Source organism: Melanerpes formicivorus, unplaced genomic scaffold (genome assembly GCF_026170545.1).
Source record: "Melanerpes formicivorus ecotype bairdi unplaced genomic scaffold, bMelFor1.0.p_v2 SCAF_13, whole genome shotgun sequence".
Taxonomy (NCBI): Eukaryota; Metazoa; Chordata; class Aves; order Piciformes; family Picidae; genus Melanerpes; species Melanerpes formicivorus.
The window spans coordinates 195908-213382 of record NW_027142365.1 but is presented as its reverse complement, the minus strand read 5'-3'; the positions used below and the strand labels follow the sequence as shown (position 1 = coordinate 213382).

Here is a 17475-nt window from a genome sequence, read left to right as displayed (position 1 = left end):
CCAGGAATTTGGGGGGGGGGGGGGCAGCAGGAGCAGGGTTGAAAAAAAGATTATTTCCCACCATTTAAAGACAAATTAGAGCTTTATTTCAAGAAAACATTTTTCACACTTGTTTTGCATTTTCTATAGATGACAAGATACTCTCTCACCACTACCAAATTTGCTTTTTTAGTATTGTACTGAAAATCACTTTAATTTTTATTTTTTTTATTTTTTTATTTTTTTTTAGGAATCTGAGAGTTCACTTCGTGAGAAATTCCTGCAAAGTGGAGTTATTACCTCATCTTATAAACTACCTATTTTGCAGACTATAATCTCTCAACTGGCAGATTAAACTTTAGAACAATAACCCAATTATGAGCTAAATTTATTCAGCTGATGAAAAATCATCCAGAACCTGAGGAGAACAACCTTTGTTCACAACATTTAACACAAGCAACACTAAAATGTAAAAGCTATATAGAAGATGACATATATTGCTCTGTGCAGCTACTAAGGGCACCATGCTGCAAGTACTACACAAGTACTATGGGTGTGTTCATCACATCCTGCTCCTGACAGGAAAAAACCCCACCAAAAACCTACACAAAAAGCCTACCCTTGAAGTAAGCACCTGGCCAGTGAAACAACCCAGCATTTGATGAACCAAGATTGTGAAAGGGTGTAACTACAAAAATCTAGTTACAGATATGTCCCAAATTAGTGAACCTAGGTTCACTGGTGTTGGGTAGTCAATTTCAAAACAACTCTCCCAATTCCAAAATTTCCACCAATTCTCAAACTGTGAAATGAGCTGATTTTCTAGCAACCAGTGCGGACCAGAGCAGACACCTATGGAGAGGTTTAGATACCAAAAATAAAAAAACACCTCTTCAAATGCTTTCTTAATTGATATATTTTTGAAGTATTTAATTCTAATTCAGAGACTGCAGATAAAACAGTTCAGTGGTCCCCAAGCTATGGTTCACTGGTAGAAATGCACAAAATTCTGGATGTAGCCTAAGCTGCTTCAAGGCAAGTTTCAGACCTCATTCCATACAATTTTCTTTTCCAGGAGCACCACATCACTAACAGTACCCAGTAGGTTGTATTTACCTGCAAGCTGGAAATGCCAAGCACATTTCACAGCATTTCACCATCTCATTTGCTCTCGAAATGATTTTAGGCTGAAAAGATGATTCAGGCTCATCTCCTGCAGAAGTCTTAAGTCTTTTCCTAAACAGTTCCTTCTACTTTCTGCTACAAGGGCAGATGGAACCCCCAAATAACCAGCACACTAGCTACATACAGATCACCTACTACCTACCAATAGGATGGACACACAGTACCAGGTTACAGCAAATGACCTAAGAGTCACATGTTGTATGCATAGCAATTACAGTCATGAAATTCTTCTTACCTCTATAGCATTCATTTTCCCCCCAAAAGAAGTATTTTCTAGCCTGCACTATAGAAGCATTTTCACCAACTACAAATAATTTTAATTTATGGTCAACAAACTAATTTTTTTCTTACCTTTACATTATAAAGTCATAGTTGTGATTGCTTCGATTAAAAAATAAATCAAAACACCAGTTTAACTGCTATGGAGGGCACTTCCCTGTTAAATTAGTGCTATAAAGCTCCAAACTGTGGAAGAAGAGCATCTTCCAGCAGACCACAGAAGTCTTAAGACCACCACCCAACACCCACACGCTCACAACTCCCCTTACACAGTTGACTTCATCACTAGGTAATTTCCAACACACTATCCAGCTCATGAGACAGTGTGAAAGACTCATTTTTCTCAGTCCTTTCGTGCTCAATCTGATACCAAATAGACTCTTCTGGACTGCAGAGACTATCACCCATAGCACAATTAACAGTCATCAACACAGTAACTTTTCTGTTATCACTGCAGAAAGATGTACCGTTCCCTTCCCCATACAAGTATCTGGTCAAAGCAGAGGGTTTGTTTAAGTATGGAAAAGCCAGCATCAAGCATAAATTCATGCAGAAAATTATTTTGTGGGCACTTTCACTTCTATACAAAATAGCAGTCAACAGTCTACTTCCCCAAAGACTTTCTACAGAGCACTCAGAATGGTTAGCAACATTTCTTTCAAAAAAAAGAAATACTAAAATGTGGAGAGAGGCCAAATCCTTCACACCAAAGGATGGAGAACTAGAAAAACCCAGGGCACTGCAATCTGAACAACAAAAGTAGCATTTTCCTTCCCACACTTCCCCCCTTCCAACACCTGTCTCCCTGATCACTAGTTCTAAAGAATGTAACAATTTCCTACAAAGGACAGCAAACAAAGTACAACAACATCAGCGTATCTTGGACAATAAAGCATTTTCTACTTCTGTTCTTTTCCACTGCAGTGAGATCTCAAAACTGCAATAAATAGTATTACTCCTGCAATACAGAAGCTGTGGCAGATGACTCCACGGTGTTAAGATGACAAATTACACAATTAGAAAAGCAGCTGGCACAGAACTGAATTTTTTATTCCTTTTCCTCTTTTCAAGCGATCACAGGTCTAGGTTTTCTGAAGTTCTGCTTGCCACCTTCACAGAAGACAAAAAAACCCACAACATTCCCTAAGTCTGCTGTTTTCCGAATAAGCTCCAAAAGACACAAAAAGTTTCCCCAAGTCCTTAACATCAGTATTTTAGAGCAGGACTGCCCTCTGAAATACAGGAAAGTCCGGAAAGCACACTCAAGCTCCCATCATCTTTACCATAGGAAATCCCACACCTGAGCTTGCGTCCATCCCCTGTGAAATACAAGAGTGGAGATAGGCCTTTGAGGTAGAGATGAAGCAAAACAGCTCACAAAGTGAACCCAGGATGGTTATATCGCGACGCGTTTTCAAGGACAGGTGCACACAACCCCCCCAAAACACCAAAAGCAAGACCCTCCGTCGTTCAGATTCTGCTAAGATACGACGGGCAGGTCCGGCGGGGCTCTGGGAGGACCCTTTCTGGATTGGGGAGCGAGTGCCCGGAGCCGATGGGGAAGGTGAAGAAGGCCCCAGGGCTATAGCGGGAGACAAGGCGCTAGGGCAGCAGGGTGACCCTCGGAGCCAGAGGCCCCCGTTCTGCCTTCTCGGCAACGCTGTCCCCGCCGCGGGGGTGGCGCAGCCCGTCCGCAACCGCCCTGGGGGAGGAGGGCTGGGGCTCTAAGTTCACCCCTTGCCCCCCTCTGCCTCCCCGCAGGGAAGGGAATCAGGGCCCCTCTCCCGCCGCGGCCGGCCTGCGGGGGCCTGCTGCCTCTCTCGAGTAGCGACTCGGTGCTGTCGAGCAGCTGCCATTACTCGGGCCAAGACTCGTCCTCCAAGCAGACATCCCCTGTTCCAGCGAGGAAATGTGGGGACTGTGCGAGAGAAAGGAAAGGAGTGGAAAGGGAAATGTAGTGGGGAGCAAAGTGGTCGCCCCGTGTGTGGGAAACACGCGGGGGAGCCCCAGGGAGGTTGCAGCGCTGAGGCCGGGCTGCGCCACACCCCGCTCGGCCTCGCCGCTCACGCGAGTCCCCGGCTCCCCCGCTCCTGCAGGCCCGCGCGGAGCGCTGCATGCAGCGATTCCCTTAACGCGCCCCTCTCCCCACCCCATCTCCTCCCGCCTCGACCCCGAGCAGGCTGCAACTCGGCATGGGGGGCGCGGGGGACGCGCTGCCGCCGCCTCCTCCTCGCCTAAACCCAACCGGGAAAGGTGTGGGGACAAAAAATAATCGCTTTTAATAATCACACGCGCTCCGCCGCTGTCCCCTTCTCCTCCTCGATTTCCAAGTGGGCTGCCAGATAATCCTGCCCACTCCGAAAAAAATGAAAGAATAATAATAAAAATATCCCACCTTCTATCTTCCCCCCTTCCTCCCCCCCCCCCCCAGCCCCATGCATTTTATTATGAAGTATAATTGCTCCCCCAGCCCCATATGGCACCCTGCGGCGCAGGATTACCCCCCCCCTCCCCTGGTGCCCAGCCCTTCCCCTGTCCCCTCTCCCCCATCTCCTTGGAACAGTGTGTACATGATTTTGTAGTTTTTTAAGGCGCCATGTTTATAATCCTCCATCATATTAAAAATCCACCCAGCATGAGACACGGCATCTCTCGCACCCCAAAGCCAGGGGAGGCAAACACAGAAATAGCCACAGGGCTGTAAATTCACACACACACACCCCTCCCGCACACCCCACACCCCCCTCCTCCCCACACTTTAAAGTCTCACTCACCTTGTGCTGCTGGCGCCGATTCTGCTGCTGCAGGGAGGGAGAAGTTAAGCCAGGGGAAACTTTTCAATCCCTTCCCCAGGCCGCTGCTGCCTCCTCCTTCCACATATTTTTTCCCTCAGAGTTTTATTGTGTCTGAATTTTCTCTCCCTCTCTCTCTCTCTCTCCTCTTCTGTCTGTCCACAGTTCAGGTTTCTGGGGTAAACAGGGTTTAGGATGGTGCTAGGGATATTTGGGAGAAGGAGAACTCTAGTGGTGTCTCCTGGAGTTGCCGTTTGTTTCTTTTTTTCCTTTTTTTTTTTTTTTTTTTTTTTTTTAATAATACGTTTGAAAAGGATTTTTATTTATTATATACGTATTCTATCATACTCTTAGATCTGGACCCTATAGTATTGCAGAGGAAAAATGTGCTGCTTCTCCAAGTTTTAACTTGGGGAAATCCAGATAATGTTTTTGAAAGTGAATGTGCACCTTGAGCAACAGAAACTGCAACATACAGAATTTGTAGTCTGTCTCAAAGTTGGTTATTTGTTGCAAGTTGTAGATACGAATTTCACTGCAGGATAGGGATATGCAATAATACAAAATACTTTACATGCACACATGTGTGCACGTAGCAAGAAAATGTGCATTTTATCCTGTTTTTATATGGACTGTGCACTAAAAATAAATATCTAGGCAAGTACATGCTGAAGTTTCTGAAATATTTAAGGAATTGTTTAATGGAAAAGTAACATACTTCACAATTAATTAATCTTCCTAGATATGACATGTTTTGTTAAAACACACTGTAAACTTAGTTCTACAGACACTTACGCATGCAAATAATCATAGTCATATGAGTACCCATTGGTATTACTGAAATAGTGGACTGCTAATGATCAAAAAGATGCAGCAATTGTGCCTGGTCAGAGTTTGCACATGAAAGTTTTTTCCTGTGTGTTTGGTAAATAAGATTTCTAGTAGTGTTTAAAACACGTTCTGTTTGAGACTGTTGCACCAGGACTCTACATTCTCTTTTTAAAACAAAAATGTAAATGACAGTTAGTTGCACAGAAGTGATAAAGCTTTACTTCTACTACATATTTAAATATGAGAGAACATTTTACATTATCTAAAATAAATAAAAAGGAAAGAAAGTGCTGGCAATCTGCTTTCAAAGGGTGCTTGAGAGATTGGGCAAATACCAAACAGTAGTAGTGTACTAACTGTGTCCTCTTGTTCTGGTGCTGCTTGACTGGGAGAAGAGACCATCATCCACCTGGCTACAACCTCCCTTCAGGTAGTTGTAGAGAGCAATAAGGTCACCCCTGAGTCTCCTCCTCTCCTAGCTAAGCAACCCCAGCTCCCTCAGTCTCTCCTCACAGGGCTTGTGTTCCAAGCCCCTCACCAACTTTGTTGCCCTTCTCTGGACTCGTTCCAGCAAGTCAACATCCTTCCTAAACTGAGGAGCCCAGAACTGGACACAGGACTCAAGGTGCGGCCTAACCAGTGCAGTGTACAGGGGCACAATGGCCTCCCTGCTCCTGCTGGCCACACTGTTCTTGGTACAGGCCAGGATGCCATTGGCCCTCTTGGCTGCCTGGGCACACTGCAGACTCATGTTCAGCCTACCATCGACCAGTACCACCAGGTCCCCCTCTGCCTGGCCACTCCCCAGCCACTCTGACCCCAGCCTGTGGCACTTCATGGGATTGCTGTGGCCAATGTGCAGAACCCGGCACTTGGATGTGTTCAATCTCATGCCATTGGATTCTGCCCATCTGTCCAGCCTGTCGAGGTCCCTCTGCAGAGCCTCTCTACCCTCCAGCAGATCAACTCCTGCCCCAAGCTTGGTGTCGTCAGCAAATTTACTGATGATGCACTCAATGCCCTCATCCAGATCATCAATAAAGATGTTAAAGAGCACAGGGCCCAGCACTGATCCCTGGGGCACACCACTAGTGACTGGCCGCCAGCTGGCTGTGGCACCATTCACCACCACTCTCTGGGCTCAGCCCTCCAGCCAGTTCCTAACCCAGCTCAGAGTGCTGCTGTCCAAGCCATGAGCTGACAGCTTGGCCAGGAGTTTGCTATGGGGGACAGTGTCAAAGGCCTTACTGAAGTCCAGGCAGACTACATCCACAGCCTCCCCACATCCACCAGGCAGTCACCTGATCATAGAAGGAGATCAGGTTGGTCAGGCAGGACCTGCCCTTCCTAAATCCATGCTGGCTGGGCCTGATCCCTTGGCCATCCTGTAAGTGCTGTGTGATTGCACTCAGGATGACCTGTTCCATAATCTTGCCTGGCACTGAGGTCAGGCTGACAGGCCTATAATTCCCTGGCTCATCCAGCCGGCCCTTCTTGTGGATGGGCACCACGTTGGCAGCTTCCAGTCTTCTGGGACCTCTCCAGTGAGCCAGGACTGATGAAAAATGATGGAGAGTGGCCCGGCCAGCCGCCGGTTTTGCCTACCTTACAGATCATTACCTGGACTCTACTGCTTGCCAGCAGTTTGCTATACTTTACATGCATGTAAAAACTGGCCTGCACTGTCTCCAAATATTTGTTTCAGGATACTAGTATTTAATTTTGGCAAGAACAAGGTATCCTAAAGCAAACATGTAGGGAGTGTCTCCAACTGTAGCAACATTACCTTCTCTGAGCTGGTGAGCAGTGAATTGATCAAGTGGAGAAAGACAAGCACGTAGCTCATACATGTGTTTGTGGGCCTTGTTTTGAAATATTTTGATATCCTCACAAGGTCTCCTGGAGTAACTGCATTAAATATCCTTCAGGATAAACCAGAGTGATTTCTCAGCCGTTTTGAATTATTTTTATCTGTATTGGAAAGACTTTTTAAAGCTCATTAATGCTCATAGGTTTGACGCCCTGCTAGCTACTCCTGGTTTGCCCCGTTTCTTGCATTTCCCTGCATTTAACTCAGTATCTAATCTGAGCCCTGTAACGGACCTCCTTTGGCCCTTGACTTTACAGAGCACAGGAGCGATGAGCAGCGCCGCCGCCGCCGGGAGGGCCGAGCCCGGCAGACAATGGGGAGGAAATCCCACCCTCTCCCGGCGCTGGGCAGCGGCGGGTTTCCTCATAGGCAGGAGGAAATGTTTGTTAAAACAAAAAGCGGGCTGTGGGCGGTCTTCAGCTCCCCCCTTCCCCGCGGCGAGGGCCGGGGGCGGTGCGTGGCCGTGGGGCTGCTCCGACTTTTTATGCCTCCCCGGCTGGGAAGGTCCCTAGGAAGGACGGGCAGGGAGTTGGGTTTCTGGAACGGGGCGGGCACGTCTCTCGCCGGAGTAGCTCAGATGGGGAAGGAGTTTGCTTGTGGAAAAAGACTGCAGGGCTGCAACCGGCGGTTAAGGGTGTAATGGTGTGGAGTCCAGCCACCGGCTCGCTTACGTCGTTGTGGGGAAAGAGAACACACCGCTAATGCAATGTGAAAAAGAAAACAAGATAAAGTTACTTCTACTTTTGAGTAGAGTACTTACCACAGGAGTACAACAGGCTCTATGCTTTTGCTAGTATTGCTGCCCTGGTGTGTAAACAGTTGGTTCCTGGGTACCGTTTGGAGGGCAGAAGGAACTGCCTAGGCAGAAGCAGTTTTGCCAGAATAAGCAGCATCCTAAGAATCTGCTGCTGCTGCTGAGAATTCAAAAGGCTATTGGGCAAGTTCGCGGGAAAGAAATCCCTTGCACTTTGGAGACACACAAACCATGACCTGGAAAATCCTTGAGCAGTTGGAGTCTGGGACACAAGCACCATAGGTGCTTCACTGTTGTGTTTCCCAGAGTATGGGCACTGCCCAGTATGCTTGTTGTGCGTGAGAAGACTGACACTGCCTACTGACATGCCTGCTAGTAAATACACCTCCGTTTGCCTTTTCAATGGTACTCCTCTACTCCTTTACAAAAGATAATTTTATTGTTAAAATACTGAACAAAGCAATCCTGTGTGGCCATGCCCTTTTATTCTTACACTCTTTTGCCATCCTCTCCGTTCTGTGGTACAACTATCAGACACACAGGCAAACAAGTGCATCATTGCTGGTAGGTTCTAGGTAGTGCAGTGAGTAGCATGTCCTCTCCATGGCAGGACTCATGCCCAGCCTCCTTCTCCAGGCCTTTATACCATGTTCCTGTCAGAACCAAACCCACTTGCTATGTGCCCGAGTCTTTATCTGGCTTTGTAAGATACCTGTCTCATGCTGCTGGTGACATCCCACATCACTGTGTGCTCTGCTCTCAGCCACACTGAAACAAAAGCAATTTGAATGTGTTTCTTGAGAGGCAGGTCTGTAGAGTTGTGATCATAGAAGTATTAATGCAGAAAATGAGTACATTTTTAATCAGAACAAAGTTTAACAACATAATTTTCTTTGCAATAAGAATCTCACCAATGTATTTAATTTAGGAAACTAGGGAGAAGGGAACAAACCTTAAAAACAACAGGCTCAGGAAATCAACTGAGCTGAAAGCAGTTGGAAGCTGGGAAAAGCTTGTGTTGTTCCTTTTTTTCCCCCCAGGCATTGAAAATAAAATACAAGGCTCAATATGGGGACACAGAACAGAGAATCCCCAATAATGTCTGCTGCTCTATGAAGCTGTCTAAGGGATGGCACCTGACCTGCCACCCAGAGCTGCTATTCTTGCATCCATCATGAGAACTGAAGTAGACCCCACAGCATCCAGGATCCTTCCTCCCTTTTCAGCTTCCTTCTTTCAGTATTTACTTTCAGTATCACTAAGGTTGGAAGAGACCTCAAAGATCATCGAGTCCAACCTGTCACCACAGACCTCATGACTAGAGTAGGGAGGACACTACTGCCCACTGCAGGCTTGAACTCTTGCTAGGCAGCTGGCCTTGCAGGCTGGCTGTGCAGTGCTGGATACACCACAGTGCTCAGAGGAGCTCGGTGAAGATTTCCACAACTAGAGGGGCTTAGAGGAAGTAAGGATATTGAAAATAAATAATAAATGTGAGGGAAAGCACAGGTGGAATTATAAAGATGTTCTAGGGTGTTTGTTGAAGACACTACATTTGTAGAGAGGTGGATCTTCAGCCTGGCCGTCTGTAGCCAGTACACTCACACATGCAAGTACCTTATGGGTATCATAACTGGTAACAACAAAACCAGAAAAGTCTGCTAAGTATAGACAAGTGTAATGTAGATTAAGATACAACATGTTTTGGTGGTGGTTTGTTTGTTTGTTTGTTTTTCCCACTGTCTTCTCTCTTTGCATTTTCGTGCACAACTGGGAATAGAGGTTTACCCTAAAAAGTTTACCTGTGAATAAACTGACATATGTTTATGACATATGACATGACACGTGTTTATGCCAGCATTATGCTTCATGAGAACTGTGTGCCTGATTCAGCACTGAGTCTGCCAAAGGAAACTGAGCTCTGTATTTTTTAACTTATTCAAAATAACAGAGTGAGTTTGTACCATTTTCATGCTTTGTGTCATCTGACTACTGTACTTTCAGTATGAAAGCAGATGCCATAACATGTAACACAAAGAAAGTTGTAACATCCTTGTCCAAGTGTGCATCAATTTATCTCATGCAGATTTGTCCTGGAATTCTGTAATATATAAAATAATTTATATCTATGAAAGTAAATAGACAAAACTTACATTTGCTTTTAGGCTGAAATGGGATCTGTTATTATTTTATGAGGATGCAGTGAATGGAGATATATCACTTGCCAGACAAACCTATTGTGACTTTGAAGAATTAAGTGGTACCTTTTATTATTTAAATAATTACAAAATTAGAGGTTTTACATAAGGAGACATTATGAAAGTCATAATTGCAGGAAAATGTCAGTTACATTGTGCATCATATTAAATGCCAGAATAGCCAACAATAAGAAAAAATAATTCCTGTATTTGTAGTAAACGGGGGTACATCATGCTATATGGATGAGAGCAATATTACAGAATGCTTTAAAAGCATGTGGAGCATCCTAGTACCTTTGCCAGTTCATGACAGGCTGGATTTGACCAGGTTTGGTCCAGCATTGGCTTTGAGCTAATTATTGCAGAAATACTCTATCTCTACCCTGCATTTAAAAGCCTTCCATGTTCAAAATTGGCCCATTAACTCCAGTGTAATGCTGGACCTAGACTGGTTCCATGCATTCATGTGGCATTTCTCTGGGATTCAAAAGCCTTTACAGTAAACAGACTTCTGTGATGCATAGAGCAGGGACACCCAAGTGTTTCTGAAAGAGATAATGCATTGTTATTAGTACTTAGCTGAAGCTAGTAAGTCTTGTTGGACCTGAGCTGATCATGTGCAGAGATACCCAGCTGTGGCTCAGTGCAGCTTTTTCCCAAGCTACAGTTTCCAAGAGCATAGTGTTGTGCATGGTGTTAGCTCCAGTCTCACACAGCTTATTATGCCCCTTGTGATGCTGCGCAAAAGCAGCAAAATTGTTTCTGGAACAGAGCTGCTCTCAGATCTAACATATTGCTGGAGCCAAGGATCCCTACCAAGGCTGATGCTGGCCTGGCATGAAGCCATCTTGATGTGCTTGCAGTTTTGATGTAGCCCTGATGTCATCTGCAGCTTGAGTCACCTAGATGTATCACGGACTGGCTATACAGGAGAGGCACAATTAATAGCAGTGCTAATGTCAGTTTTGAATGTAGCTAATGTAGGAACAAAGAAAATCCGCATCTGCCATTATTTGAAAGCACCCTCTGTTATCCAGAGTTAAAAGTAGTATGTCAGATAAGACAAATTCATTTTGATGCAGTATTGTCGACATAGTTTTCATTGCATTCTGTAAGAAACCAATCGTAATATCCATGTCTAATTGTCCTATCACTAACAACCTTCTTACACTGATGGGACTGGAAGAGAATGCCATGACAAGTTAACCAGAATGGAATTTATACACTGGCACTTTTTGAAATTGTGGGACTTGAAAAGAGAGCTGGTCCAAATCGATTGGCTTTTGTTTGATCCTGCATGTCCCGCAGGATGTGTGTTACATATAGTTCACAAGTAATAGATATTATTTATATATTTGTCTATTTTTCTTAGCTAATAGCTGCATTATGTTCAGCAGATGTCAAAGCAATCATTTAACCTAAAAGATTTTTCATTAAAATATATATATATATATATTAACATTCTATTAACTTTAATAAGAATAATGTGGAGTTTTGATATATCTCTTAAATTTACCAGGCATACTATTCCAAAGTCATGGTCAGCTAGTAGCAGAGTAAGTAAAATACAGTTACCATTGAAATACTAACTTTGAATATCACTAATTGCTGAATTTAAACATTTTCAACAAATTTCCTCAGTCCTGAATACAGAAATACACAGAATCAGACTTTCATATGCTGAACTGTATGCATGTGTCACTCAGGGCATTCTTCTTAATACATTTTGTGTTGGATGCCTGCACTTACTGAATTTTTCTCGCTGAGAAATACCTTCTTCTAGTACTAGCATGGTTCGTAGCCTCTTCTTGCTGCTGGGCTGGTACTAATTTTGTTTATTTGTTAACAAAGAATGAAAGATTTAGCATCCTCGTATTTCATTTCTTATCTGTAGGTATATCAGTTGTTTGACCATTTTCCCTTTCAGATTTCAGCTGTGTTATATTATGTGCGTCCTAGCACATTGTTAGTCCTTGCGTCTTCCCCAACATATGGATCATTTATTTGTTAATTACTGTTTGTTAACTATTTTGGGTTCCCACATGCCTGGGTTTTTTGTCATGCTAGTACATTTTGAAGTGATGGGGGCCTTACTTCAGCGATTGGGAAAATTTTTTTAAAAATCCTAAAAGAAAAGAGAAAGAAGAGTACAAAAAATGGATAAACGATTCACACACTGTGTATTCCAGTCTGAGATAAACATCAGATAACAAATTCAGGCCCAAAGGGTGTGTGTTTGCAATCAATTCTGCTCAGCCAGACATTTATAAATATGGTTGATTTAAATTATATGCTGTTCAATAAACATCTGAATCTTTATTTATACCTCTTGATTTGCCAAAATATTTTGCTAGAAACATAAGAGGATGAAGGAATATGATAAGAACTGCTTTTACCATCTGTTAAAGGAGAAAACTTGACATACTTTTTTTAGGAAAACATGCGTGATTTCTTCTGAACAAAATACTGTGAAAGGCTGCTTATGGCATGGTCAAGGGGCAATACAAATGGAAAAAATATTTTAACCTACTTTTATAGGCAAGTGATTGTTTTAACAGCCTAAGAGTTTATTTTAGAGAACTAACAATGACTTTCAGTAATCTTCCACTACCTTTCCTTAGACAAGCGCTGCAGCTGAACGACAGTCTTCCTGGCTTTACATTTCTTGACCATAGCAGCTATCACAAAAGCAGGCTTGCCTGTGCATGGAAGCGACATGCCGTTTCAGAACATTATGGGGAAATAAACCAAAGCAAAACCAAAAAGGAAGTAATTTTTTTTTTAAACACAGTATAAACAGGCAGAAACATGAAATGTTGGCACACACGATTCTAAGAAACTTGTTGATTCCTACACATGGTAGTCCCTGTTCTTGGCTTCAGTACACTCTGCCACTGTGACAGCTAGGAGTTATTTTTAACTCTCCAAAGCCATAAAAGTATTAGGCCCACATTGTGTTAAATTCTGCAAGTATATATAGAAAAATGCTTTTCCTCCCTGAAGATCTTATTTTGTTGTTCTTAGGGCCAGGGGAAGAAAAGGCAGAGACAACTGATGGAATATGTATGTGGATATATTAAGGCAGTGTGCAACTTCAGTTTTGAATTTTGCTCGCATTTTATTGGATTATATGTAAACTCTTATTGTTATTTCACTATTTTGTTCTACAGTGCTTTCCTTCCCAAACTTTTTGGGTATTTCCTATCTCCTTTTACTCTTACTTGATAAAAGAATTCCAACTTTTCTTTCATCCCTGTTTGCTAAGGAAACACTCAATCACATTTTGTTTGTGTGAAGGACAGGAAAAGAGAGAAAAAAATCGTTATGACAAATTCAGTGAAAGTACGTGATAAGATGGAGAGAGGAGAGTTTGCAGTGGCTCCAGTGTACGTAGAGCTGTTTCTGAGAAGACACATCTATCACTACAGCTTTGTTCATATTTGGCTCTCTGGAATGCAAAAAGTATTGAAAGATAACAAGAGATTTTATAGGATAGTTCTAGATGAGATGTCTAATATATGACTTGGCTTAGCTTTGAGGCATTATAAAGAATTTTGCAGTGAAAACATCTCAGTGTTCCAGTGGTGTTAGGGTGTTGTGCTTTTGAGAAGCCTGTGTTCATCGTAAGCCCTGAGGCACATCCAATACAAGGTTTTTGGCATGAAGCAATTCAGCTGAGTATAGCCTGCAGTGCTTTTCTCATATTGTCACCTAGGTATGTTTATAGAACTGAAAGCACAACTGAAGTACAATGGAACACAAAGACTTCACATATTGCTTCTTGAGAAAGTTCAAAGCCTAGACAGCACACACTGAGCAGCACCTTTGGTGTGGTCAGCATATGAAATGCTTTCACTTTAAAAAATATCTGATAATGATCAATTTTTATTTAGACTCTTAGCAATAAAACCAATGAGATGTATACAGTCAGTGAGGTGTAACACAGTGTTCTGCTGTTGTATTGATGGCCTCTTCTTTCCAAAATTATTTGAGATAATGATGCCTTGAAATTTTATTAAACAAACTTGGGAATCCTCTGAATGTTAAATCTGTTAAAAGGGTTACAAAAGGGACATCTGGGAAACCCCAGCCAGTGCCCATTAAAAAAAAAAAGGGTTCTGAAATAATGAAGAGCTTGCCTGATTCAAAACCTGCTTTGGTTTCCACTGCAATCAATGGTAAATATCTTACTGATTGAAAGCAAGACTTCTGGCTGTATTTTCCAGTTGAGACTCACAAGCCAGTTTGCTTGTGCAGCAACCTGAACTATGTTCTACTTGAGTTATGCTCATAGAAGTCAATTTTTCAAACATAAGAAGATACACAATCCAAAGCTTGCTTTCAAGTCTTAGTTTGACTATTCCCAGGGATTTTCGTGCTGTCTCTTTTTAGTAAGTTACATGTATAAATGTGTAAGGAATTCAACATTAGGAAAGTCAGGATCTGGATATATATTTATATGTTGCCTAATAGGAGACAAATCTACATGTATTTAGACAATGGAGATACAGCGGATTTCTTATTCATAATGTAAGTCCTATGAAGCATTTTTTTTAAAGGAAACTCATTATTTCTTTGCAGAAAGGCTCAACTCCCACGGCTTTACTATTGCTTATTAGGATTAAGGATAAAATCAAAATAGTGAATCCTCTTATACTAGGGCCAGATGCTCAAAAGGTATAAATTGTAATGGCTCAGTGTAAGTAAAGTAAACTCTGACAATTTACATCAGTTCAGGATTTGACTTTCCAATTAAATTATTTCTCTGAAGATCATACTTCCTATATTTGTCTTACTTTGTGCCTGGCAGAGAATTAATTAATACATAATTTCTTTGGTGAACTCAGGTTAAAACTTCCCTCTTCAAGAACTCTATTCATTTACTGATTAACTTGCTTCATGGCTGAGGGAGTTCTGCAGGGTCATGCTGTACTAATGACCAGAGCACAGGAACATTGTCAAACCAGTGAGGACAAGGTAGGCTTATAAGCATTCTGGCTTTGGGGACAGAGTTGAAATGCAAGTTGAAGAGAAAGTTCAGAAAGTATTAAATGCATATTCCGGGTGGAGGGAGTGGGAGTGAGACCTTACTGGAGGAGACTTAAAGGAAGATGAATTGAACAGAATGTGAAGAAATATTTTTTAAAATGGCATAAAACACGTCACTGATGATGTTCCAGAGAATTGTGATTATTTCTTCCATAATTTAATTTTGTTCTTGTTCTTCTCTTACGCTGGCTGGTAGGGCAAGTCTATGTCAGTGTGACTGCTCCAATGAGTACAGACCACACATGCTTGTAAGATCTAGCTCACATCTTTTAAAAATGTTTCCACTTTGTTTTTCACAGGCCAGGTCTTCTGCCAAAACACACTACTATGTGTAACCTAAAAAAATTGCTGTGTTTAAAACCCAAAACTTGTTAATGCCAAGGAGAATTGCAAATGCTCAATATCTCTCAGAGCGGTTACAGAGACAGGCATGGTCTCTGGACACAGGGCTCCAAAGCCCATTAACACTACTGAGGCAACAGCACGTGCACTGGAAGAATGGTCTGCGCAAAGGCTGGCGGAGAATGTCTCATAATCAGCAGTTCAGTTATTGATTTGTCTAAAAACAGCACTCAGATGAGGACTCCCAGCAGGTGCAGTACACAGGTTAAGGTTTTTAATCTGAGGTGGCTCAAATCCCAGCATTGCTGGTGTTTTGATGAAGAATTTGAAATGGGCTACTAGTATTTGAATCTGACTGAGAATTTGATACAGAACCTTTCCCATGGCTTAGGTCACAGTAAAAGCAGCAGCCCCAGGTTGTAGCCCCTCATTTGGCTTCCAGCCAGTGCCAGTTTAAGGTTTAATGTTAATTTTCAAAGCAGTCAGTCTTGTCTCCTTCATGAAGGAGGTATTATTTTGTATTTCAATCTATTAAATTGGCAATGTGCCATGAGAACAATATAGAACATGAAATTGGCATCCAAGAGCTGGAATCAAGGCACTGGCAGCTAGAAAGTTCCAAATAAATTTCCATGAGATAGGCTGAATGGATGTGGCACTTGGTGCCATGGTCAAGTCATGAGGTCTGTGGTGACAGGTTGGACTCGATGATCTTTGAGGTGTCTTCCAACCTTAGTGATACTGTGATACTGGCCCTACCCTTTCTGAGAAACACTGCATTCTGAGAGGCCTTTTCAGTAAATGAAGGGCATTTGAAGTCTTCAAACTCTGCCAACTTTCCCCCTCAGAAGACAAGGCAAAACAAAACAAAAACCAAAACAAAATGAAGTTAAATGACTTTTTAAATTGGCATTTTCAAATGGCTTTTCCAAAATTTAGCCAATGTTCCCAGACTTGACCTTTGTCCAAAATGGGACACCAATGCTTGTGACGACTTTGTCACTGTTATTGCCTTTGAATTTGTTTGGAAAAATGTTCAAAATTATGGTGATGAGTGGACTTTCAAAGTTTCAGAGTAATAAAATTAATGAATGGCCTGTAGCTAGTTAGCAGAGTGGCTGCATGTGTTGGCTTTCAGTAGCAAGATATTGGAAATTGTGGCCCCGTTTAAAGGTGATTACACTACATCTCTTACATTTGCCAGTTCTGAGTATGGTTTCACCCCCGTGTGTCACCAGATGGCACTGTGAGAACACAGCATCTTGTTTGTCCTCTAACAGCCTTGATGCCACAATATTGCCAGCCTCACCTGCGGGTCCCTGTGACTGGTTCCTGTGGAAAGAGGGGAAAGGTTTCTTTCCCCATTCCCTCTTCCCCCACTTGCAGACAGTGTCAGGGCATCATCTTTGGAAGAAAGGTGAGATAACCCATGGAATGTTCAAGGATGTTGCTAGGTCATGTAGGAAAAAAATTAGAGAGGCAAAAGCCCATTTAGAGCTTAGACTAGCCATGGCAGAAATAGTCCTCTGAGTAAACTGGTGCCTCACTCACAGCTAAAACCCTGCTGCGGTTCTGCTCAGGAGATGCTTGCAGTTTTCCATCAAAGATCAGGTCTCCAAGTCTTATGTACTCCTAACATTGTAACATGCATCAGGATGCCTGAATCCAGTGTAGGGCATGAAAGCTGCCACTGATTTCTCTGCGGGAGGAGTCCAGAGGAGACACCACTACCCTCCTTTTCATAATGAACCTGGGTTTTAGTAGTGCACAGGCCCAGCAAGCTGAAACACATCTTTTCTGTGCAGTGGGGCTTGCAGGACTCTGCCCAGATTATAGAAGGTGTTTCACAAGACAACTTTCCCCTTGAAATGAAGCATAGTGTAACCTCAAACACAAGAAATGCAAAATAGAAGGAGAAAAGTTAATAAACTGACTCTAGCCTCTTTCTGAGGGGAAGTTTGGCCTTACGTTCTCCTTGCAGTATTTATCTTTGTGTTTATTAGTTGCCATATTTTTTATACCATGCTGACTGCATGTAAAATGTGTGAGTTAAGATGCTGGCAGTGCGCAGACCCCAAGTGTGCTCTCTCTGGCAAGGTTGCTTCTGCCTTCCTGTTGAGCTTTTGAGTCCGCTGAGATCACAAGTGGATCTATTAACCTTTGTCAGTATTTCCTTGTTTGTCTCTCACCAAACCA

The 17475-nt window shown here is 42.8% G+C and overlaps 1 protein-coding gene across 3 annotated transcripts in view; it reads right to left on the bottom strand.

Annotated features, from left to right (window-relative positions):
* ZMYND11 (zinc finger MYND-type containing 11) overlaps nucleotides 1-4477 on the bottom strand; it is a 98149-nt gene extending 93672 nt beyond the window's left edge. The window contains exon 1 of one of the 3 annotated variants that reach the window (XM_068145737.1): nucleotides 4218-4477. The gene's annotated coding sequence lies outside the window, so the exon portion shown is untranslated. The remainder of the gene's footprint in view (nucleotides 1-4217) is intronic. The other 2 variants (XM_068145738.1, XM_068145739.1) reach the window with 2 other exon arrangements.
* Between the last annotated feature and the right edge of the window lie 12998 nt (nucleotides 4478-17475).